Source organism: Miniopterus natalensis, chromosome 9, assembly GCF_054644295.1.
Source record: "Miniopterus natalensis isolate mMinNat1 chromosome 9, mMinNat1.hap1, whole genome shotgun sequence".
Lineage (NCBI taxonomy): Eukaryota > Metazoa > Chordata > Mammalia > Chiroptera > Miniopteridae > Miniopterus > Miniopterus natalensis.
The window spans coordinates 65085796-65110730 of record NC_142089.1 but is presented as its reverse complement, the minus strand read 5'-3'; the positions used below and the strand labels follow the sequence as shown (position 1 = coordinate 65110730).

The window sequence follows — 24935 nt, the reverse complement described above, 5'->3', positions numbered from 1 at the left end:
AATAAAATAGAAATTACTGACAGAGTAGTAAATTAAATTAAATATCTGATTTTATTACTTGATGCTTGCCAGAATTAGGATTTGTAAAATCGTTGGTTGAAAGAAGGAAACTGGAACCTATGTCTGTTGCTAGACTGTGGAGCACTGCTTTAGGCAACAGGCATTAAGTGAGTTGAATGATCTTCATTGCTAGGATATGGGAAAAGTCAACTCAGACACAACAGAAATGTTAAGTGCCTGAAGAAGCCTTGTAGAGGCGTCAGTGGAAACTCTGGGACCGCACCCTCTGTTGGCAATGTAATAACTGTCTGCCCTGGTTTCATGCACTCTCAATTTTAAAGGATTTTGCAAAATTATTGTGAAAATTTGTTATTTCTTTTAATTAAAAAATAAGATGTGTGGTGTGACATGTCAGGTGATACAAGAATCCCCAAATCAACCAGGCTTAAATGGGGAAATCTTAAAATATATTAGGGATTTCTGGGCCACAGTATCCTCTGTTGTCTTTAGTAATTCTGGTATGCTTTGCCCTCTATGTTAAATAGCTCCCTATATTAAAATTTGCTTATTTTATAAAATTTCACCTTTGTTATTTATTTTTCTTACTATTTTTCAATTATTGGAAAACATTTAAAATATAAAGTCTTAAATATATATGTTTAATTATGATTCCATAGAACACAGCAATGAATACATTAGAGAGGTGGTAGGAAATAAAAAAGCCTGAGTACATGATTTACTAAAGTGAAATGCATATATAACAAGCGAATGGTCTGTCCATTATTGAGGTGGAACTTGTGTATGATATCGTGGTTACAAATCGACTTTTTCATCAGGTACATATACTTTCTCCACATTTGATTGGTTTTGTTTTTGTTTTTATCATCTCCCTTATAATATGGGAATGGAGAAAGAAAGTGGGAGTAAAAGGAAGTCAAATGTGTCACATCTGAAAAGCCTTATGTTTGCATAATGTTAAATATACACCAATAAATTTGATATTCATTCTCATTTGGGTCTCACAACAGCCTGTGAAGCAGATGGTGCAATGGCGAAGATATTAGCGTAACTGCTTTACATAACTAAGGCCCACAAGATAGAGTGACTTGCCTAGGGCCTTATACAGTAGATCCTCACTTAACATTCTCCATAGGTTCTGCAACTTAAAGAAACCATTTTACCATTTTACCGTAGGTCAGCAATTTTCAACCAGTGAGCTGCAAGAATTTTTAAAATACTGTATGCAATACCTGACTACTTAGGGGCACTGACCTCTTTCCCCTTACACTGTCAGGTAAAAAAATGACAGCAGCTAACACAATAGTAGTTGTCCGGTGTGAATGAATCAAAATTTTTTTGTTGTTGTTAGATCTGCAAAAAATATATTTTTTGGTGTCCCGCAGAATTCTAGTAATTAGTTTATGTGTGCCTTGGGATGAAAAAGGTTGAAAATCGTTGCCATAGGTATAAATGAGTTAAGTTCCTATGGCAATTCATCAATGTTATAATGAAACAATGTTGAATGTCATTATTCCAGGACCTGCTGTATTTAGAAAAGTGGAGGCTTTGTCAGGGAGATAGAAATGACTAAAGTGAGGTGTGTGGTCTAAGAAATAGTAATAGATAAACTGAGGTTTGTGGATCATTGAGTATACTGTTTCATCTATCTGTGACACTTGCATGAATAATGAAGACTTCACAGTTCTCTCTTTAAATCAAAATGTTTTATAATGAAAATAGCCTTTTAAAACACAGGAAAAGACTTTTTAAAAATTTAAATATGTCTTTATCAGTTCCAGAGAGAGGAAGGGAGAGGGAGAGAGAGAGAAACATCAATGATGAGAGTCATTGATCAGCTGCCTCCTGCACGCCCCCTACTGGGGATCAAGCCCGAAACCCGGGCATGTGCCCTGACCCAGAATCAAACCGGGATCTCCTCCATCATAGGTCCATGCACAACCTCTGAGCCACACCGGCCGGGCTGAAAAGGCTTATCTTTAGAGAAGTGAGGAAGAAGCAGGGGCAGTATGGTGGGTTTGGAAGTAACATTTACCCAGAAACACCCGCCCCCCCTTTTTTTTGTTCAATCTCTGCATGAGGCACTGTGAGCAAGTGACAGAGGGACTTTTATTCTCATTTTATGCATGGAAAAACCAAGGTTGCAAGTTTAGTTATCCAGATACTAATGAAGAAGTAATAATTTGAGCTTGGGCCAATGCATATTTATTCCCCTTCTCTATACAAGACTATCTGTGAAACACCAATCTAATATTAAAGCCGTCTCAACAGCTGTACTACTAGAAGGAGACCATGTGCAGTTCTTTCACCTCGATGCCACCATGTAATCAATAAATCATTATTGCTTGTAGAGCTCTTTTCTCACTGGCTCCATTTATTAATGTAGCACTTAGAACCAGAACGGCCTTCAGAGATTAGAATTTACAAACTAAAGGTATATAACAGAATCCTTTTGTGGAACGGTTTCAAAATATACATACTGCCTTCTTATTTAGTAGGTTTGGGGTGTGGATGAGTATGTGTGTTTGGAAAAGTTTCCTAGGTAATCTGGTGTGGTTTTCAGGTTAAGAATCATTTCTCTAGTCTAACTCCTTAAAATTGTATGGATGAAAAAGTTTTCTTGAAAGGAAGAAAAATGCTTCCAATTTAAGATTGCCTTGGTTAACTTGGGTAGTTAGAAAATTTAAACCTTAATGATTCTGTTTTTCCAGTTCTTTCTGAGCTCATATTTCACCACCATCAACTTGCAATTTAGTTTCTGATTTAATGACTTGGGGCTTTAGGTAGATCTTTATTTTCAAAACAAATCTCTGTGTTTTTTTTATAATGTAGATGAATGAACAATGCTCTGTACTGTGTCTTGGGTCCAGAGATTGTGAGGAGCTCTTTAATGAGAATAATTCAAGTTAGTTGCAAACAGCTGCAGCAGGGAGAGAGCAGACAGAGCTGCTTGGTTCAATGCTGAAGCCACACTGAAGTGTGTACAGTGTCCATGGGACCAAGACTGAACTCTAGGCTGGAAAATAACTTTTAAAAACCCATGAAGTTTATTTTACATTCATATATTTCTGAAGTGATATGTAACTTGGCATCATCTCCAGTTCTGGTCATGGATAATAACTTTGAAGCATAATTTCACAATTCTTGAGGTTTATACAAATATAAAAGTTTACTTTTGTAGATGGGTAGATCAGGAAACAAGAAAGCAAGAGTGTGTTTTCCTTACATTGGATAGTTGGAAAAGAAACCCAAGGCGGAATCTATCATTTGTGGAAGAGAAAAGAGCATAGTTAATTTTAACTTTAGTTGAGCCCATCCACCATAGTTGACCAGTAGCTACCCAGGACTCCATTCATTAAGCACTCCCCTGCCCCAAATTCAGGTCCTTAAAAGCACAGATCAAGATATTTAATAACATATTACCTAAATAAAGTATTTTGGGTTCAGGTGATTTGCTATACGATCTACCTTTTATTGAAACAGGTTCCCTTTTCAAAGGGAGTCATATTTCTAGTTTCACATTTTCCTTTCTCAAAGAGGAGCTTATACTGTTCTTTTTCCATATTACATAAGATAATTTTTTTCTGTTAAGATTATGTTTAATGATCAGGAGTAAATATGAGTGTCCATATCTCTTCACCAGGTTGAACAAAATGACCTTAGTTTAGGCAAAATATATGGGCCAGTCCCTGTAAGAGAAAAGATAATGCTACATTATTGCCTTGTAGAATCTTCAACCCTGTAAGAAAAAGGACAAATATAAACAGAAAGAAATAAATTAGAGTGTGCATCTAAGGTAGTGAAACATAGTCAGGTCCAGAATGAACAGAAGACTTTTTCTTTGATTAGAGAAGCTACTCTTAGATATTACCATAGAATTCTTTGGAACAGGCCCTATGCAAGCTACATGCCATAATTCCTTGAACAAAGTAAGTTTTTCTACTTCTGTGAAAAAATAAAACAACAACAAAAAAGCACCAAAAAAGAAAAAGAAAAAAAACAACAACCAAGTAAGCACCACTTTTGTTTGGCTTTTTGAGAATAAGATTTGAATACTGCTTTTTCAAGAGAATACATCTGTATTTTATCATTGCTAACGCAACCAGTGAGACCTCCAGTACATACTCAGAAACTCAGTAAGTTTAGGATTGTAGGTCTTATAAGGCTAGATGGGACCTTAGAACTAGTCATCCTTTCTCACCTGTTATTTACAAATGAGAAATCAGATGCGACTTGCCAGGGGTCATTGGTTATCTGGTGGTTGAACAAAGGCTATTGATGAAGGTTCTTGATTCTTAGTGACATTCTTTTTAGCTTCTTTCTGCTTATGATAAAAAAAATTTAGGCACTTAAACTTGTGTATTTAATCAAAGGTCAATGTCCAGTTTTTCATGTTTCAGAAATATAGGGTATGTAGTCATGCTGTTCTCCATATATTTCTGGCTCTCTGCCTTCCATATTGCATTTCCTGACCCTCATGTGGTTGGATGGGACTATGTGACCAGTTTTACCAATGATTTTTGAGCAGAATTGTGTGTCACTTCTAAGGGGGAGTGTTTAATCCATGATATGAGACCCTCTGGGGATCTGTCTGTGGTAGCTCTCCATTGGCCTGTGTCCCTGAACCGTAATGACATGCAGTGCCCCCTGCTGAACCAGAATAGACATAGCATGAGTGAGAAAACCCTTTTTGTTTTAAGCCACTGAGATTTGGGGCTTATCTGTAAACTTATGTTACAAACCCACTAATAAGGTGTTTTCTTTTAAGGAAGAAAATGTTTCTAATTTAGGCTTTAGTATTAAAGGGAAATGAAGAATTGAGGTAACACATTTGACAATTTGGGGCAAAAAGAGTGATATGATTTTTTTTGCTTATTGAGAGACCGAGAGTATCTTTTAGGGGGGAATGTTTCTGTATCATTATCTTGATTCTCCATTTTGGTTATTTTTCATCACATCCGGTAGCAAACTATTCATGGAATGACTGCTGCAACCAATCTCAACATCTTTTGAACTATTGTCATTATAAATCACAACCAGGATTCAGTAAATTAAACTAAGAATGAAGAAATCAGGGTTGTAGTTTGCAGATGGCCACTGCATGACCTTCATGCTGTCTGGGTCTCAGGACACACATCTATAAATAGGTGTTGAAACAAATCATCTTGAATATCTTTCTAGCCTTGTTGACCTGTAATTCCAGGAAATCAGAGCAGCATGCTGCTAGCTATTTTGGGCTGTAGATCTTTAACATAATTTTAAAATATAAGAAACAGGTTGAAGTATATCTTGCTTATTATAACAGTTGAAGGAGTAAATGATGCTTAAGTCATCTAAAACTTGCACTGTCCCAGAACACGATATATTGAGCTTTCAGAGTTCTATTTCTTTTGTAAGTGCTATCCACAATTTTAAAAAAATATATTTTCCAGGTTTTCTGATATTTAAATGTATTTTCCTTGTATTTAAGATTTTTTAGTTATTATTATTTTTTTTTACTTTGCCATTCAGAGAAAGTTTTCTGAGGATGTAGTGGAACCATATTGTTTTATTTAACTTGCTTTTTTAATCTCTCCAATTTCTTATAGAGATGTGGAAGCCAAGATCTTTAACACTTTTGTTGTTGGTGGTAATCCTTACCCAAGGATCTTTTTTCCATTGATTTTTAGAAAGAGTGGAAGGGGCGGGGGGAGAGAGAGAGAAACATAAATGTGAGAGAGACACATAGGTTGGTTGCCTCCAGCACTTGCACACGCCCTGGCAGGGGCTGGGGATTGAACCTGCAGCCCAGGTATATGCTCTTGACAAGGAATGGAACTCACGACCCTTCGGTGCGTAGGCCAACACTCTAACCACTGAGCAACACCGGCCAGGGCCAAGATCTTTAGCACTTTTTTTATGAGATTTGTCAATTTTATCTAAATTTGCTGTACTCTTCCTGGGTTCTAAGGCCTTGGGAAGGTATTGGGAGGCTCAGCACCACCCTCTCCTTTTGGTGGAAGTGCGACAGTGGCTGCACTTTAAGGTTTAGCTATCAAATCCTCAGAATGCTTTGTTTGTAGTCAATTTGGATGGAAGGCTCAAGTGACAAAGCCTTTAGGGTCAATTGCCATGTGCCTATTTAATGGCGGATGCAGTGTCACTGGTTTCTTGCTCTGGCTTTTGACTTCTGCTTTCTCAGAACCAAAAGAAAGCTCTCCTCAGAGCCATAACCCCTACCTGGGAGGTGCCCACTGAAGGTACATTAATTTCATTGCTAGCCTAATGGATTGGTAAAGGGACTGAGTGACTTATGAAAGCTAGTTCAGTTGTTTGCTTTTATACAGACGTTATTCTGGATTGTTTTTCTAATTATTTTTGTATTGGAGTTTAATATAGTCAGTACTGTAGCATGTATTCTTTTCTTTTTAATCCCCACCCAAGGATATGCGTTTATTGATTTTAAGACAGAGAGGAAGGGAAAGAGGGAGAGAGAGAGAGAGAGAGAAACATCAATGTGAGAGAGAAACAATGATCAGTTGCCTCCCTTATGTGCCCCAGCTGGGGATGGAACCTGTGACCTTTTGGTGTACAGGATGATGCTACAACCAACTGAGCCACCCGGCCACGGCATGTTTTCTTTTATCTTAGGGATATATTAGTGATGGAGAAAGTTACCCATAATGATTGTCATTCTTGTTGGTTGTAAAATATACATCTAAGAATCAGAAACTGCCTAAAAATACAAGCTTATTGCACTGAGCTCCCAGCACCTTGTGTTAAGTCAATGGCAAATAAAATGCTTTTTATGTAAAACTTGATTTTTAAGAAAGCAGACGTGTGACATTTGAGTCCTGTTACTTATTTTGGATTTCTAAAACACTTTTTATTTTCTGCTTTCATCTGAATCTTAAATATAAAGACAGTTTCAGTGCATTGACCCAAAGAAATGAAAATAACACAAATACAAACATTACTCAGTTCCAAGAATTCATAGAGCTTCAAGTCCTGTGTACAAAAGCACCATTCAGTGCTTTAAAAAGTTGGGAAAGGGTGATCTTAGCAATGCATTCTTATCACCTTCGACTAGCCATTTTCCCTGATCTTAAGCATTGGCTACTTACATGGAGCACAGTGTCGGAAAAGGTGACAGCACCTCCAGATGCCAGTTCACTCTGAGGAGCGCAGCCCCCAGGCTGAGGTCGCGCACTGTAAGCTTTCTGTATATTTGTGAACCACAATCTTGGGGTCTCTGGATAGGTATGAGAGGTATGCAGGGTGAGGTATTTTATTGACTTCTCTATGCCACCAGGCTCACAGCATTCAACTGAGCTAAGCCAGATTCCACATGTCACAACTTGGGTGGCTTAATGGGCGAGGAGCGTGAACTGGATGGAATGCAGTAACGCAGAGGATGTCCTGAAATGTGTTCAGAGTTGATGGTATGAGAGAGATGTGCATTTTACATGATTATTTTCAGTGGCCCACTTGCTATTTTAGACATTCTTTCTTAGCCTAATGTCACCACAATAAATTCAATAAAAAAGTAAAAAAATAAAGTAAAATATAAAAGAAACAGAGCAAGTTCGGCTCCAGTAGTGGGCCTCTGTCTCCCGTGGCCAGTGGGTGCAGTTGGCCTTACACACCCTCCTGTCTCACAGCAGGAGGACCTGATTGATCCCTTCCACATGGGGTCTGGCCTGCAAAAAGCTGGGGGTGTGCCTTAGGGCCATTGACACACACACTTAAGCAGAACAAAGGCGTACACGTTGAGCCTGAAACAGGGAAAGATACTTCTACATGGGGCAATAGCCCTGTTTCCAGCCCATTCTTAAGTGGCAAGCGGAGGTTGAAAAACTGCATACAAGACTGCTTTTCCCTACATGTGCCATGAAGAATCTCCTGACTCCTGGATTATGTGTGTTGCCGCCGCCCTTGGTTCTGCTCCTAGGTCTTTGGGCTTAAATACAGTTTTATCTTTGACAAACAAAACAAAACAAAACAAAACAAAACAAAACAAAACAAAACAAAAACAAGTAGTGTTGTTTGCTTGGTTTGTTAGAGCCATTTCTCCAAGTCCAATGGATAATATTAAGAAAATCCTAATAATTACATCACTCTGTGCTTTCACTTAAAAGATCTATAAGAGTCCTCTTAGTTTAACAACTGTTCATAAAGGGAATGAACTATAATCTTACGTACTTGGCCTTTGAGGTAAGTGTAGATTTTTTTCATTCGCACTTGAGAGGTTTCACAACACACTTAAGTAACTGTCCTTAAATACCCTAAGGGGATGTGACAAGAATGGGTTTGACCTTTGGAAAACAAGGTTTGCATACATCAAAGTAAAAGCAAATTAAAGAGCAAGGAGGCACTAATTCTTGCATAAATGTTCTGTTAGCCTGGCCCTGTTGGGCCCTGAGGGCAAGAGTGAACTATTTCTCCTGGGTAAGTGTTGGGTGCCCAGCTTGCATCAGCTGCTGCAGCTGAGTGTCAGTTATGCAGGGCCCCTCACCCCTTTCCACGTTCAGAACAAGAATAGAACTAATTGTAGCATGAGATGCGGCGCATTCCAAAATATACTTACCCTGAAGCAGTAATCTCTTTCGCATCCTGCAGAGCAACCAAGGACATATTATTTTGTCACTTAGAATTTTTTGACATTGGATTTGAAACTCTAAACCTCAAATGTACTGAAAAAATATAGTACAAATAATCCAATTTGTACATAGTTCTGTGTATTACTTTAATATTTTTCAAACCCACTTGTTTATGATTCAAGTTGTTTTAATCCACTTACTTAGGACAAAGACAAAGAAAGTTGTTCTGATGTAAATATGAAGCAAGTTGCACTGGGATGTCATTATTCTACCTCTGTTGTTGCTGATAAGCAGTCAGCAGCTCATTGATAGAGAACATGTGGAGAAGCAACTATGGCAAGGGGACATTTAGACTACAAATATTGAGAGTTTGTGAGGACTGTTTGAGAGTTTTGGTTTGGGTGAGATGACTCTTCTCTAACATAAAAACTCTTTGGATACCCTTGGAGCATTTGCTTCTGTCTTAGCAAGACAATCCTCAAAGATAGTGGTGACAAACCATGCAGTGGCCATGTGAAAGAGATCAGACCCCCTACCAATGTTAGAGTCTTCGTTCCCTAGCAACATGCTCTAGCAACAAGGGACTTTTACTTCTGCCCTGGCAGTTGGAAATCAGCGCTTGGTTAATTGATGATTCTCCTGAGTACCTGCTTTCGTAAAAAGGTAATAAATTTGGACTTTATTTCTCTCATCTCTCCTTACCTGAAACAATAGTGTGATTAATATGTCATTTATTTGGAGTATGTTATCTCTTATTAAAAAATATTTGTTTATTGATTTTTAGAGAGAGAGGAAGGGAGAGGGAGAGAGAGAAACATCATTGACCAGCTGCCTCCTGCACGCCCCCTACTGGGGATCGAGCCTACAACCTGGGCATGTGCCCTGACTGGGAATCGAACCTATGACCTCTTGGTTCCTGGGTCAACGCTCAGCAGCTGAGCCACACCAGCCAGGCTGGAGTATTCTATTTCTTTATTTTACTTAGTAAGAAGCATTATCTTGTATACTATTGGCTTGTGAAATGATTATCATTTCCACCATGAACTTCTGCTAAATAAATTGATGGCAAAGACACAGTTTCTGAGTATAACTTTTGCTGCCTCCCCCCCAAAAAAATCAAAACATGGACAAATATTTTAATAATGAAGTCCATGAAACCATTCTTTTACTATATTGGCATTGTGCTATGTTAACTTTTACTTAAAATAAGAAATCCAGTTTAAGGGAGCATCTTCTGACAACGGCACTTGCCAGATGGCATTGAGTCGTCATTCATATCCAACCCTATGTCAAATCATAAACTTGGCAAAGTTTGCATCCCTTTTCTTAATTTTCCTTGTTCTTTAACATTTCTCTCCTGCCCAGAAGCCCTCACCCTCATTCCAATAAACCCCCAGTATTAGATACAGTCTCTCCTTAACCACAGTAAACAATCTATAATACACAGGTATAATTAACCAATAATGAGCAGAAATAGAAAACCTGTAACTTTGATGCCCCTGGACTAACTCCATCTAACTATAGGGACATTTTTGTAGTTAACGCTTACTGTACTTGGAGCCTGAAGACCTGTGGCTTAGCCACTCTCTCAACTTCATAGTATCTGTTACTTGGGGGCTGCAACGATTCTATGAGATGGTATGTAGAAGCGGTTTGTAAAACGTGAAGCACTTTGTAAGTGTTCTTTTAAAAAAAAATTGGTTTAAAATTATGCAAGGAACTCTAAACAGATAGTCAGGAACTCTAGCCTTTGAGACTTTCTAATCATGCCAGACTGTTGCCTTGCCATAAAAACCTGTAGGTTGAACCCGAAAGTCTCTCAAGTCTTTTTCAATTGCAGGCATTTTACAATTCCATGAAAGAAAATAATCTGCCAAGAAAACACAGTGACATCTAGGACCAGGAACCCTCAAGGTGGCATGTGTTTGAAGTACTGTAGGAGTTAAGTAGAGGAATAAGAGAAGGTGGTTATGAGAATCAGGCTTAGTGCCCTAGAGGGCTGCAGATGGAAACTGCAAGGGCAGGTGAGGTGTGTGTGGTGAGGTCACTAGAGAGTGAGGACATTGGTTTGGACAGGTTTATGGGTTTGGGATGAAGGTTGTAGGGTTGTCTGGGAGCTGAGCAAACACCTAAAAGTGTGTAAGGCCTTTGCCGGGCAGTGTTGCCAGGAGGGCAGGATGTAAGGCTGCAAGGATTTGGGGGGTTTGCAAATGCAGGGGTGAAAATGGCAGTAGTGCTACTATTACTATAACAATCTGTCCCCCTTCTCCACTTAATCCACTGGGCAGTGAGTGTGATCAACTTGAAATGTGAATCGCATGACCTTTAAAGACCTCAATGGCTTCCATTGTATTGAGATTAAAATATAAATTCCTTATCTTGGGTTTTGGATTGGCACATGCTTCTCTCTCTAACTCCCCCCTCCCTCCCACACCTACCCCCCAGTTTTATCCCACTCTGCCTCTTTCTGAATTCTAGCTGCAGAGGTCAGCTTGAAGTCATTAAGGTGTTTCTGCATCAGGGCCTTAGCACATGCTACTTTCGCACCATTTTTATAGGGTTAGCTTTGATTCTTTGGGAGCTTAGCTTAAGTATTTCTTCTGACAGGCTTTCTCTGACTACTGTATGCATAGTACTCTCTGCCCCTTGTCTAAGCCCTTTATTTGTTTCCATAACAACAACCACGATCTATAATTATTTGCCCTGGCATGGTGTCTGACTAAAGACTTCTTTGTCAAATGATTGAATGAAGGAATTAGTTTACATTCTTTTTTCCCTTTTTCTCTCCTTTCTTTTTATATCTTTTCTCTACTTATTTTGTCTTTCCCTCATTTTTTCAAAGTCAAATAGCTTATACAGTTTTCTTTGATTATAAAAGTAGTACATCACCAAGGTTGCAGGTTCGATCCCTGGTCAGGGCACATACAAGAACCAACCAATAAATGCATAAGTAAGTGGAACAACAAATCAGTGTTTCTCTCTCTTTCTCTATCTCCTCCTTCCTCTATCTCTCTCAAATCAACAAATTTTAAAAAAATTAAATAAAAGGAGTACATATCCATGTCAGAAAATTAAGTAATACTTAAGTATAGAGGAAGGAAATGAAAAATCACTGAAATTCCATTACCCAGAGAAAATCAGAGCTAACATTTCGTTGTATATACTTAAAATCTTTTTCTTAATTTTATTTTTTATTTTAAATTTTATTGGCTTAAAAAAATATTATTGACTATATTCCCTATGCTGTACTTTATATCCCCCTGAGTATTCTGTAACTACCAGTTTGTACTTCTTAATCCCACTTTGTACTTCTGAATCCCAGTTTGTACTTCTGAATCCCTTCATCTTTTTACCCAGCCTCCCACCCCCCTCCCATGTGGCAACCTTCAGAGTGTTCTCTGTATCTATGAGTCTGTTTCTATTCTACTTGTTCGTTTATTTTGTTTTTTAGATTCCACATATAAGTGACATACACTGGCATTTGTCTTCCTCTGCCCGACTTATTTCACTCGGCACAACACCCTCTAGGTCCCTCTGTGTTATTGCAGGTGGCAAGATTTCATTCTTTTTTATGGCTGTGTCATATTCCATTGTATATATGCACCACTTCTTTTTTATCCACAAAATCTTGTTCTTGATTTTTAAAAGCAGTTGTGGTCAATATTTTGCCTTCTAAATTTAACAAACCAGGTTGTTTTCCTCTTCAAAGGCCTTCAGTTAGTTGGGCCTATGACTCCTCCCCAGAATCCTTTTCGTCCCATTGACATGGGTGCTGTTCTTGTCCGCCTAGGAAGTTACGCCTTTTTCAGGCATAATCTGGCATTTATCTTTGGCAAAAAAAGGGAACTGTTATTCTTGTCTTTAGCTGCCAGCATTGCAAACTGGGCGCTTAAATGCCTTTGATTGTGTATTTGTAGAAGCTAACAGCTGCGTGTGCTATTTCCAATACTCTTTAATATCCACCCGGGATATGACCATGGAATGCTTGCCATTTTTTGCAGAGGGGGATAGATGTAAAACTGGTGAGTTATATACAGAGGTGAAAACTAGGTGAGACATTCTTCAACAGATTGCAGGCTTGCCATCTGCTATCTAGAGAAAACTACGTTCCTTCGAGCAGCGCTCAGAGTGCTCAGCTGCCTGAGCTTGGGGCAGCCTCAGAGGGCCAGAGCTCTGGACACTCAAGCAAAGGCAGTTATGTTTTCAAAACAAACTGTGCATTATCCAGCTGGCGGAGATAACAGACCATCTCTGGAAGGAAGGGGATCGGTACAAGAGTACGCAAAACAAGTGTTCACCAGTCACATTTGCCCAAGGAACTAGTTTCACAAATAGTTTCTCCTGCCCATCCAAATTTAGAAGAGAGAAAAAGACTCGCCACTTCCAACTTCCACTGAACCCTGCACACAAGAGACCAGAGAGTCTGACAGGGTCCCAGCCAGTGACTTCTCCTGGCTGGCTCACCAAACGGGCTCACTAAAAAAATATTAATGCTTTCCTCTCACCTTCTAGTTCTTCTAGCTGAGCTAATAATTAAATTAACAGATTAACAAGGGAAAATCAAGTTTTAATATATGCACATGGGAATTCACATAAGCATGAAAATTCCAAAGCCAGTGAGGCAACATTGGGTATATAAGACATTTTTGGACAAAGGTGATAAGGAGGGTGGGGCATTAGATTTCAGAAGTGAGAAATGGCAACAGTGCTGTTCTCCAACCTATATTTAAATTACCAAGTGACAAACAGAAAACCAAATGAAAAACTACAATTTTTCTCTTCATAAAAAGGATCAGTTGGGGTCCATGGGCAAGTTCTTCCCTCCTTTGAAGCATTGAAATATACAGCTGAATTGTGTTTCAAGTTGTTTATATTCACCTGCAGCTCAATCAATAAACCATTTGTTCACACTGTGTTGGGATCTCATTAGGCTGAGAAATCCTTGTTATATTTTAATAGGGCCAGTTTCATAGATTTTTCTCAAAATATCCTGCAACCCAAAGCCTAATAGAAGTTTAAATTAAATATTTCTGTTATTTTCATATAATGATATTATTTGATGTTCTAGGAATTTTTTGTTTGAGAAAGGATGTTTAAACTTAGAACTATTTTCCTTGGCTATAATTACTTAAACCTCACTGCTAGATTTTGACTATTGTGTTTTCGTTTTTTTAAAAAAATATAGCTTTATTAATTTCAGAGAGAGGAAGTGAGAGGGAGAGAGAGAGATAGAAACATCAATGATGAGAGAGTCATTGATCGGCTGCCTCCTGCAGGCCCCCTACTGGGGATCGAGCCCGCAACCCGGGCATGTGCCCTGACCGGGAATCGAACTACGATCTCCTGGATCATAGATTGACGCTCAACCGCTGAGCCACGCTGGCCGGGCTTGACTATTGTTTTGATGTGGAAGGGGGCAGGCAGTTAGCATGTTATTTGCATAGTTACTTGATGTAAGAATATATCGATATATTTATACTGTCAGTGCTCTGCCCACTTAAAGACCTTTTCATTTCATTGGCTTCAGACTTCTAACTTTGACTACCTGGAAATTCTGGGGAGTTTAACAGCAACCCTCAGCACTCAGTCAGTGGCTGGTGAGAGTTAGGGTGTAGTTACTCCAGCTCCCTCCCTCTTTGGGTGGGATAATTGTAAGGCCTGCGGAGTTAGGTTGTAGTCATGGCCTAACAACCCAGCCTCTATTAGCTGTCCTTCCTTTCCTGCTGCTCCCATACCAGTAATGCCTGAACCTTCCTCATCTATTTGCAATCAAGCCTTTGTCATATATCAAACAAAATCCCTTTGGGGAATACCTAATCTAAAACAAACCTCTTGCCTTCAAGCAATATTTTAGTCTATAGGGTGTCCCCCAAAATGTTAACATACACTTTGAATAATTATAAAGGTAGTGTTTATTAAAATATACTTCATTTTCAAAATTGAGCTATCAGCTGTTAAAGTGTGCATACATTTTTTGGGGCCACCCTGTACTATCCTTGGTAATTAAAAACATTCCTTGGTTTAATCCACTTAACAGGAACAGTAGTTCTCCCCTTATTTACAGGGGATATGTTCCAAGACCCCCAGCAGATGCCCTAAACCACAAATAGTACCGAACCCTCCATCTACTGTTTTTCCTGTACATACATACCTATAATAAAGTTTAATTTATAGGTTAAGCACAGTAAGAGATTAGCAACACTAACTAATAATAAAGTAGGACAGTTGTGATGTAATAAAAAGTTATGTGAATGTGGTTTCTCTCTCAAAATATCTATGGTACCGTACTCCTCCTCCCTCTGGTGTTGTGAGATGATACAGTGTCTGTGTGATGAGGTGAAGTGAGGTGAATGACATAGGCATTGTGACACAGTGTTGGGCTACTACTGACCTGATGACACAGCAGCAGGAGGGCCATCTGTTTGAGTGGTCTGGGATCACTGAGCATGATGATGTCGATGGGTACCTGTCAGGAGTGAACAGCGTCGGGGGTTGAGGAAATTTAATATTTTCAGACTGTTGTTGACTTTGGATAACTGAAACCAAGGAAAGCAAAACTGCGGGTAAGGGGGGACTACTGTACTTTATACAGGCATACACACTTCATTTTATTGTGTTTCATAGGTGGTGCATGTTTTTACAGATCGGAGGTAAGACCCTTCACTAGCCCAAAGTTACAGCTTGCTTGATTGTGATACTGGCTTTATCGTGGCGGGCTGGAACTCAACCCACGCTGTCTTGGCGGCGTGCCTGTATAGTTTCCTTATCTGGTAGTACATATTGTTAACTGTTTGCCAAATAATGTCTTTGTTATTTTTTAAAAAAGGGAAAGCTTTTGTACATCTAAAATATGATTGAAGCTATTAAAATACAATGAAAGCATCAGAAAAAAATAAGTATCTAGGTTAAACATGGTCATATTTCAATAGTTTCCAACCTCAATAGTGACACTTAAGGACAGCAGAGTATGTACCGAGTGCTAAGTTTAGTGACTAAACTTGTAAGTATACTTTTTAAAAAATATTTTTTTCACTGATTTTTAGAGAGAAGAAGGGAGAGGGAGAGAGCGCGCCAATGTTTCGGCTGCCTCCTGCCTGGGAATCAAACGAGCAACGTTTCGCTGCGCAGGGCGATGCCCAACCAACTGAGCCACACCGGCCAGGGTTATAATTATACTTTGATTGTTGCTTTTCGTACCACCTTTTATATTATAGGATAGCCAGGGACTTATAAAGAACTTGTAGTTTTAGCGAAGCTGAGGCCTGAGGTCAAATACAATCACGTGCCACTCCACAGCGGGGCTACGCTCTGAGGAGGGTGTCATTGTGTGAACGTCACAGGGCGCGCCCGCCCAACCTGGGTGCAGGGCCCACCACCCACCTGCTGTGGGGCGGCCTGCTGTGCCCAGGCCACAAGCCCATACAGCGTGTTAGTGTACTGCGTACTCTTGGCAACTGTAACAACGAAAAGTATCTAAACATAGAAAAGGTTCCCTAAAACTATGGTATAAAAGGTAAAAGTGGCACACCTGTATAGGTGCCACGAATAAAGCCTGCAGGACAGAAAGTTGCTCTGGGTGAGCCAACGCGATGGTGGCGCGTGAATGTGAAGGCCCAGGGCACTGCTGTCCACTGTGTAGGTTTTATAAACACTGTACGTTTAGGCTACACTAAGTTTGTAGAAATATATTTTCCTTCAGTAATAAATTAACCTTAGCTTACTGTAACTGTTTTTACTTTATGAAGTTTTTAGTTCTTAAGAAAATTTCAACTCCTTTGTAATAACACTTAGCTTAAAACATAAACACGTTGTCCAGCGGCACAGAAGTATTTTCTTTATATCTTTATTCTATAAACTTTTATCTATTTTAAAAATTACATTCTTGAAACTTTTTAAACCGTATTGTTAACAACTAAGACACAAACACCACACACATTAGCCTAGGCCCACACAGGGTCAGGATCATCAGCGTCACTGTCTTCACTCCACCTCTTGTCCCACGGGAAGGTCTTCAGGGCCGTGACGCCCGTGGAGCTGTTCTCTCCTACGATAGCAGCGCCTTCCTCTGGAACACCTCCTGGAGGACACGTCTGAGGCTCTTCTTGAGGAGGGGTCACTCTTCCAAAAATATGGCCATAGTGGTTTGTGTGGTTTGTTTCTTATTTTGTCGTGGATTTATTTGCAAGCAGGTTGTGATGTTATGATAGTTACAGTGTCACTAGGTGGCAAGAATTTTTCAGCTCCATTATAGCCTTATGGGACCATCATTGTATATTTGGTCTGTCATTGACCCGAAAGTTGCTATGTGGCATATTACTACTGTATCATTTAATTCACATTAATGTGAGAGCTCTCCATTATGAATCACCCCTTGTGTATAGGATACCACTGAATGCAAAGTAAAAGATTTTGCAGAACTAGAGATTTGATTACACATGCAAAAGTCACCGGTGCCTTGGAAGACACGGGCTAAGTGTGACTGTCCTAGGTTCTTTAGGAGCAGTTAATTGCTTGTGTTTGCAGCTGTAGTCTGGCCCCCTAAATGTGTCAGCTGTCCTAAGAATGCACTGTGTTGGCCAAGTGGGTGACGGGGTCAGAGGTCATGTTGCAACCAAATTCATGGTCATTAACTAGAAGCACATTCTCTCTGTGGTGGGTCAGTAGTGTGTCCTGTAATACAGGGAGAGAGGCAGCAGAACATGATAACTGGAGGCATATCCTCACTCTGCCACTTACTGTCATCAGATAAAATGAAGATAGTAATTCCTACCCTTCAGTGTATGTGTCAAGATTAAATTGATAAAGCAATTTGAGCACAGTATCTGATAGATAGTAAACTCTTGGTAAATGGTAGCTGTTTGTCCAAACCAGTACACTTTCAAAAAGGAAAGAAAGTACTGAAATAATACATATTATATGTTACATATTTTATATTATATACTATAATATATTATTTATATTATAACATATATAAATATATTATAATATAAAGTATATTATAATATATATCATGTATGTATATTATATATTATATAATTTAAAAATTTATATAGTTACTGAAAAATTAGTTTTATTGTATGGACATTATTTTTGATTTTTTGTAATGTCTACAATTGTTTTAGAAGTTGTACTTTATGGTAAGAAAATTGAAATTGACACTTTCAATGAACTCTTCTCTGTAAACCATAATATTTTTACTTGAGAGACATAATCTTTCTACAAGAACTGATTGAAAACTGAGTGAATTCTGTGAAATGGAGAATATTCTCAATTATAATATTTTTGTATTAAAATGTATAAGTAATCAGCTAAAATATAATCCTTGATACTGTTTTGTTTTGTTTTGCCTCCATTCAGAGTACCTTTCCTTGACAAATATTTCTAGAAGACAAAATTCATCAAATAAATTACCGCCAGATGTGATTCTTTTGATGTTTCCCCAACTGGATGCTACAAAATCAAAGGCGCTCCTAAATTTTATTCCATCCCATTGGACATTATAAAAGTTTCTACCCACAAGTGGATATATTCCAAAGAACAATTATGGAATTTCAGTATTAAACCTTGGACATGACTTGAGTGCCCATCATTTAATTCATTCACTCTGCTAGGATTGGGATATTTCAGTGTCTTCCTTCCTGTTTCTCAATAATTGTAATTCTCCAAAAGCCTCAGAAGCTGAAGATTTCTGGTGCTCCTTGAATTTTTTGTTTAAAATTTCTAACTGCTATTGGGAAAAAAGGATGACATAATTTTTATAAGTTGTATGAGTTTGCTTAAAGTTGTAGGGAGAGTTTATCTAATTTTTCACATGCTGCAGACATTTAAAAGGAAGGTTTGGGTTTTTTTAAACACCAAAATGGTCGCTTAGCAACAGCTTCCTATATTGCACGATGCTGCTATGATTTCTACCTGCTGGAGAAAAGCATCAATAAAATTATTTTTCCTAACTGCTATTGAAAAAAGGCACCCCAAATCTAGAGGACTCATTTGTGAAAAAGTTCAATACCATTGATAGGACCCATTGATTTACTCAGTAGTTTCAATTAAGGATGGGCAGCTAAGAGAGCAGTCTAATGTGGCCATGCTGATGTGTTTTTGTTTTTTAATTAAATATCAGCTTCATTACAAAAATGTTGTACTTTAATACTTGGCATATTCAAAACCTGTAAATTTTAATAAATAACAGCTTTTATTTCAATTGGTATAATGAAACTTCTTTGAGTGAAATTATGACTTACGTTTACACTTTAACCAATTCCAGTTACATTCCTGCTTCATATCTTAATTTTAAAATTAGACATCTTAAATTAGTAACACTTTTTTTTTTTTTTTTTTTTACCATGGACACAGTGTTCCACCAAAATTATGCAGTATTATCACAAATGCTTTTATAGTTCCTATTGAACTTTTAAACCAAATTTATGAGAAGACTCACAATAATGTCAGGTGTTTCATCTTAAACAGACTACATTTCTAGAAGCATTGCTTTGATTTCATGAATTAGTTTAAAAAAATGAAAGCACTTTTGCAATTGACTTTTCTAGGTGAAGCTTTGATAACACTACCATGAAATTAGCAACACTGAACTGTTTATAAAAATCCTTCTGTTTTCATTACCAAACACATTATAGCTTTTGCTTCACTTTTTGTGCTGAACACAAAAACTTGAAATAAAAAATTGACAAGGTTGTTGTTTTCTTCCCTGGTTGCTTGAAGATTGGCCTTCATCATGAATAACACAGTAACTAGCCAGACCAGGAAGTTCATGACCAACAGTCTACTTCAGCAGAAACAAACGGTCATTGATGTCCTTCACCCCAGGAAGGCAACAATACCTAAGACAGAAATTCGGGAAACACTAGCCAAAATGGGTAAGACCACAGCAGATGTCATCTTTGTATCTGGATTCAGAATCCATTTTGATAGAGTCAAGACAAGTGGCTTTGGCATGATTTATGATTCCTTGGATTATGCAAAGAAAAATGAACCCAAACATGGACCTACAAGACGCGGCCTGCATGAGAAGACCTCAAGGAAACAACGAAAGGACAGAGCACAGGACAGAGCAAAGAAAGTCAGGGGGCTGCAAGGCCAGTGTTGGTGCTGGCAAAAGTGAGCTGGAGACTGGACAACAGAGGGATAAAAATTCTTCAGTGACTTTATGGGGTGATTGTGCAGGTTTTTCATGAGAGGATTAACTAAGAACTTTTATGTGAAAAAAAATATATATTGGCAAAGTCAGTTTAGAAGAACAGTCACTGGCTGTAAATGTTATGTAAGCACCTCTGCAGCTGCATGTGATAAATCATAAACTTCAAGTACAGGGTTCTCAAAATAGCTATTCACTTTGATGTCCGCTTTCATGCTTCTTCAGCAGATTTGCGTTTTGGGGTTTTCACTCGGTTATTGATATCGCTTTGTCCCTCATGGCTGTGAGGGCTGGCAAATGCTGACCTTTTGTGCAACTTCACATTCATCAACTTACTTGAGAATCAGAAATTCAGCACTTAATATTTGAGCTTATTGAAAAATAACAAGGCATCCTGAAATAACACAGTCGTTGTAGTTTTACATCATACAAGAAATGACCAAGTGTCCAGATTGACCTCCATATGCTTCTAAGGCATCACTCTTGGCCTCTTTTCCCTGAAAATATTTTGAACACCCTAACCCATCTTTCCCACTGACCCCACGAGCTGTGCCTTTGCAGTTCCCTATATCCTAGAGGCCTGATCATGGGCATGGCACGCCTCGCTGGTAAACTCAAGGGCACCGGCATCAGGGTGTTCTCGCAGAGGCCGGAGGGGTTCCCTGTCCTGACAGCTCCTGTTTGGGTGCATTTTCTTTTGTAAGCAAATGCCCTGCTGTCCTGGAAAGGAAATGGTAGTTCCATTGTGTTTGGAAAGGATTGGGGAAAATAGAAATGGGTCATTGCTGGTTATCCTTTGTTAGTGCAACATCTGTTTGCTGCTTGTCTTAGCTCAGGATGCTGTAACAAAGTAGACTGAGTGGCTTAAACAACAGATATTTCTCACAGTTCTGGAGTCTGGAAGTTCAAGATCAAGAGCTAGTTGATTTGGTGTCTGGTGAGAGCCTGTTTCCTGGTTTGCAGATGGCTGTCGTCTTGTGTCCCCACATGGCCTTTCCTTAATGTGTGTGTGGGGTGGGGGTGGGGCTCTGGTTTCTTCCTCTTATAAAACGGCACTAATCCCATTGTGAGGGCTCCATCCTCATGACCTCATCTAAACCTAATTACTTCTCCAAAGCCCCACCTCCAGATACCACCACATTGGGAATTAGGGCTTCAACACATACCTTTTAGGGGGTACACATTCAGTCCATAGCGCTGCTCATGTGCTTCACATAGTATTGGACAAAACTATGGCAGAAGCTTGGAAATACAAAGTGGAGGGCTGCTCAACCCATCTCAGCTTCTTTTAAGTCTTCATTAACAGATATTTACTATATAAATTGAAAATATAGTTAAACCTTGATATAATGGACTAATTCAGGTGAGGGGGTGTCTGGTAAAGGTGAAAGTCATTATATAATAAAGTAGGTTTTCTGACTGCGTAGGTTAAAAAATTGAAAAATTAGTTTACCTGTTTTTACTTAGGTAGACACGTTTGTGTATTTAAAATTAAGTATGCATGAAAAGTTTAATTTCACAGAAAAGTTTTCTATATGTATTACTGTAATTTTACATTTATACTGAATAGGTCTAATAAATGCATGCACTCACCAGTTACCCTGAGTACACAAATGCTACACTGCTGGGGTGTGGCTTAGTGCACGTCGGAACGTCAGCCGGCCTGTGTTAAAACTGCTGCAGAAAGTCACGCCATGAGACAACAGTGACGACAGCACCACTTACTGTGAGAGGCAGTGTGACCACATGCTAATCATTTGCTGAACATTGTTTATGAGCCGTGACCCTTGGATTTAAATATGTAGACTATAGTTGTAGATATGTAATATTTATTTATGTTGGCAAAATTACTACAGTGTCTTTTCCAACATATGGCCTATTTGCTAAAATTTGTTAAAAATATCAGTGCATTAATAACAACAACAACAACAAACACCTGTTAATTTAATTATAAGCCAACCTTGATTAAAAGTGTTTTAAAATTAATAGGATGTTAATTTTCACATAAGACATACAGACTGGAAATTTTGTCGTTAAATCAAGGTCTGCAAAATCAAGGGTTTGCTGTGTCAAGGTAAATGTTAAACCAAACAAGATGGCAAATGTTAAACCAAACTCGACTGTCCAGGCCAAAAACCAACCCTAGCTATTATTAGAAAGGACGGCACATTATCTGAAAAGAACTTTTTACATGGGAACACCAGAGGGCGCTTTAGACTGTAAGAATCCTGCTTTAATTTACACAAGGTAACACATTTAGTACCAAATTGATGTTAATAAATTTCAATAGTGAATAGTTTACAAACCTTTAATAATAAAACAGTGAATGGATATCAGGTGATTTTGATATTCCAAGGACATGAAAAGAATTAATACAAATGTTTTGGTGTGTTTCCACCCCCTCCCATCCCCCTGCCACACCCATGCTAAAGGTTATGATAATCCTATTTTTTAATTGAACTTATTGGGGTGACATTGGTTAATAAAACTATATAGGTTTCAGGAGTACAATTCTATAATACATCATCTGTATATTGTGTGTTCACCACCCAAAATCCAATTTTTGTTTTACATAAAAAAAAAAAAAAAAAAATCATCAGGCATGCCTTAAGGTTAAAGATTGGGTCACAATTTGCTCTTATTAACTGAGAGCTTATATTTTTTCTTGGGGGGATGGTGGAGAAGGAGTGGTATACAGCCAATTAAAACAACTACAGCGTCGTTCTTTTGAGATGAGCCTAATATTGTTTTACATGTGGCACCCACTGTTCTTATCATAAGTGTTGACAAGTGAGAGTGGATTATTAAGGCAAGTACTCTAGTCTTTAGGGAAACAGTATGAACAGTGGAAGAAAATGTTTGACCTGACATCTGATGTAGGGCCAGTGGTTCTGTCCCCACCTCTGTGACTTTGGGCAAACTTTACAATCGTCCTGTGTATGTTTGTTAATAAAGTGTTGGGACTGAACTAAATGACTGATAAATCTTTTTTAAGTCTGAAATTCTATAATCCTGAGTTTTATACTTAACTTTGATTAGTCTTCAATTTATATTTGCATATAGGTGTCATGTCTAGAAATTACCTTCAACTCAGACAGTGAAGCCTGGGACACTGTGACAACTGGATCAGGAGAAAGAGGACAGGTAGGTGAGACCCATCAAGTTCTTTATAGTGACTTGTTTTGTGTTAGAAACAGATAGCTTTTGTCAACTGCTAGAAAATACTCATATAGACACTGCTGCCGAACCTCAAACTTTTCTTGAAGCAAAAATGGTGGCCAAATGTTTATATTTCATTGACTTTCTGATTGGGATTCAGCCTAGATAAAAAGTGAGAGGCCAAAAATCACTTGAGATTTTAAATCAAGTCTAATTAGTCTATTTCTGGTGTTATGAAAACAAATGAGAAAAACATTTGCCAGATAGATATAAGCCCCATCTGCCTTCATATAATTGAGGCCAGAGTGTTTAGTGATCTGATGTTTGATTTAATATTGTTGCTACACAGTTTTTTAACTCCCGAAGAATGCTCTGACATTGTTAACTGACTTTTCCTTATAAAACAAACATATTTCTGAATGGTGTATGTTTTACATGGAAAAATAAAATGTTAGCACATTCATCTCTGTTGGAAGGAAAATAATTTGGTTGCTGGAATTATACAACTCCTGTCTTATATACACACACAAAAAGTGATTCTTAGCATATTTCTAAATCTGTAAGATTTTCAGGCACCTTTTGCATGCCTTTGTGTGACTATGTGTCTGTGTGTGCACCTGTGTACATGGATTTGCATGTCTTGTGTCTGCAGGTATACCTCTGTGTGTTCATACTTCAAGTATCCATTCACTGCAGTTAGTAACTCTTATTTTACATCTTGAAAGTTTCTCCACGCTTCATAGTTCCCCATCTGTGATGGTGAAATAAAAATTAAGGAGATCCCAAAGGGAACTTCCATATCTTGATAATTTCTTCATGACCCATAATGTCTGAACTGAGTCTTGAGAACAGCAGGCAGAGAAGGGGAGGAAAGGACACAGAAGCCAAACCAAAAAGCAGGGTAAGGCAGAGGTCCAGATGGGCCTCACTCTAGGGAACTTGGGCAGGGGGTTTCACAACTAGTCAAGTCTGCAAGGAGACCCCCAAGTGGAAGCCTAAAGAGATCTGTGTCAGAAGATTCAGCCCATCTGTTATTCATCAACCCTGTATCGAGTGCCTAGTTTGTGCCAGGTGCTACATTTGGTGAAATGATTGTGGGAGTTTCTTCCCTCAAGCATTTTAAGGACTAGCAGGTAAAACAGGCATAGAAATAAGCCATGATAAAGTCATAAATGCTCAGAGGAGTGCCACGGAGCTCAGGAGTTCAGGCTATGGGTGGACAGGAGAAGCCCTCACTGAGGATGCAGTGCCTAATGCCTTTCAAGGGAAGACGAGGTTCCCCAGGTGGACAGCATTCCCAGGTGTGAGCGGAAGGAGCATGAACCCCACCCTTGGGCAGTGGGGTCGAGGGGAGGGTCGTGTTGGGGAGTGGCAGAAGTGCCTGTAAGAGATGGACCTCTCAGTCCTTTCAGCGCTACTTAAAGTCTTTGATGAATAGGCTGGCTTGAATTCTAGACAGCGAGCCCTGCTTCTGTTGTTCCTTAGAGAATCTTCATTATTTACAGAGTGCAATAATTTCCTCAGTCATTTAGCTGGAAATTAATTTTATTCTTCTTCATTAAAAGTATGTCAGAAACAACACTGGAGGAATAGAGAGATCAGATGGATATCAATATTTCCACTATTTTTAAAAAAAATTTTATTTATTGATTTTAGAGAGATGGAGAGGGAGAGAGGGAGAGAAACATCGATTTGTTGTTCCACTTCTTTATGCATTGATTGGCTGATTCTTGTATTTGTCCTGACCGGGGATGGAACCAGCAACTTTGGTGCATAGGGGCGATGATCTAAGCGACTGGGCTACCCAGCCAGGGCTCCACTACTGTTTTAATGATGTCATTTTCAAGATTATCAGTGAAGACTATCTTAGTTGCAAGTGACTGAAACCCCCCTCAAACTGGCCTATGCAAAAAAGGGAATTTGTGGTTTACATAATTGGGAAGTCAAAGGGGTAGAGACAGGAATAGCTGGACCAGAGTTTCAAATGTTGTCCCTCATCTCTGTTCCCTTCTGCTTACAGTTTTGGA

At 38.7% G+C, this 24935-nt stretch overlaps 1 protein-coding gene and 1 pseudogene across 1 annotated transcript in view; both read left to right on the top strand.

The window, feature by feature from the left end:
* Window positions 1-24935, top strand: part of RNF144B (ring finger protein 144B) — a 142005-nt gene that overhangs the window by 10145 nt on the left and 106925 nt on the right. The window contains exon 2 of the mRNA XM_087820626.1: window positions 22813-22893. The gene's annotated coding sequence lies outside the window, so the exon portion shown is untranslated. The remainder of the gene's footprint in view (window positions 1-22812; window positions 22894-24935) is intronic.
* Window positions 19330-19789, top strand: LOC148092494 (small ribosomal subunit protein eS24 pseudogene; annotated as a pseudogene).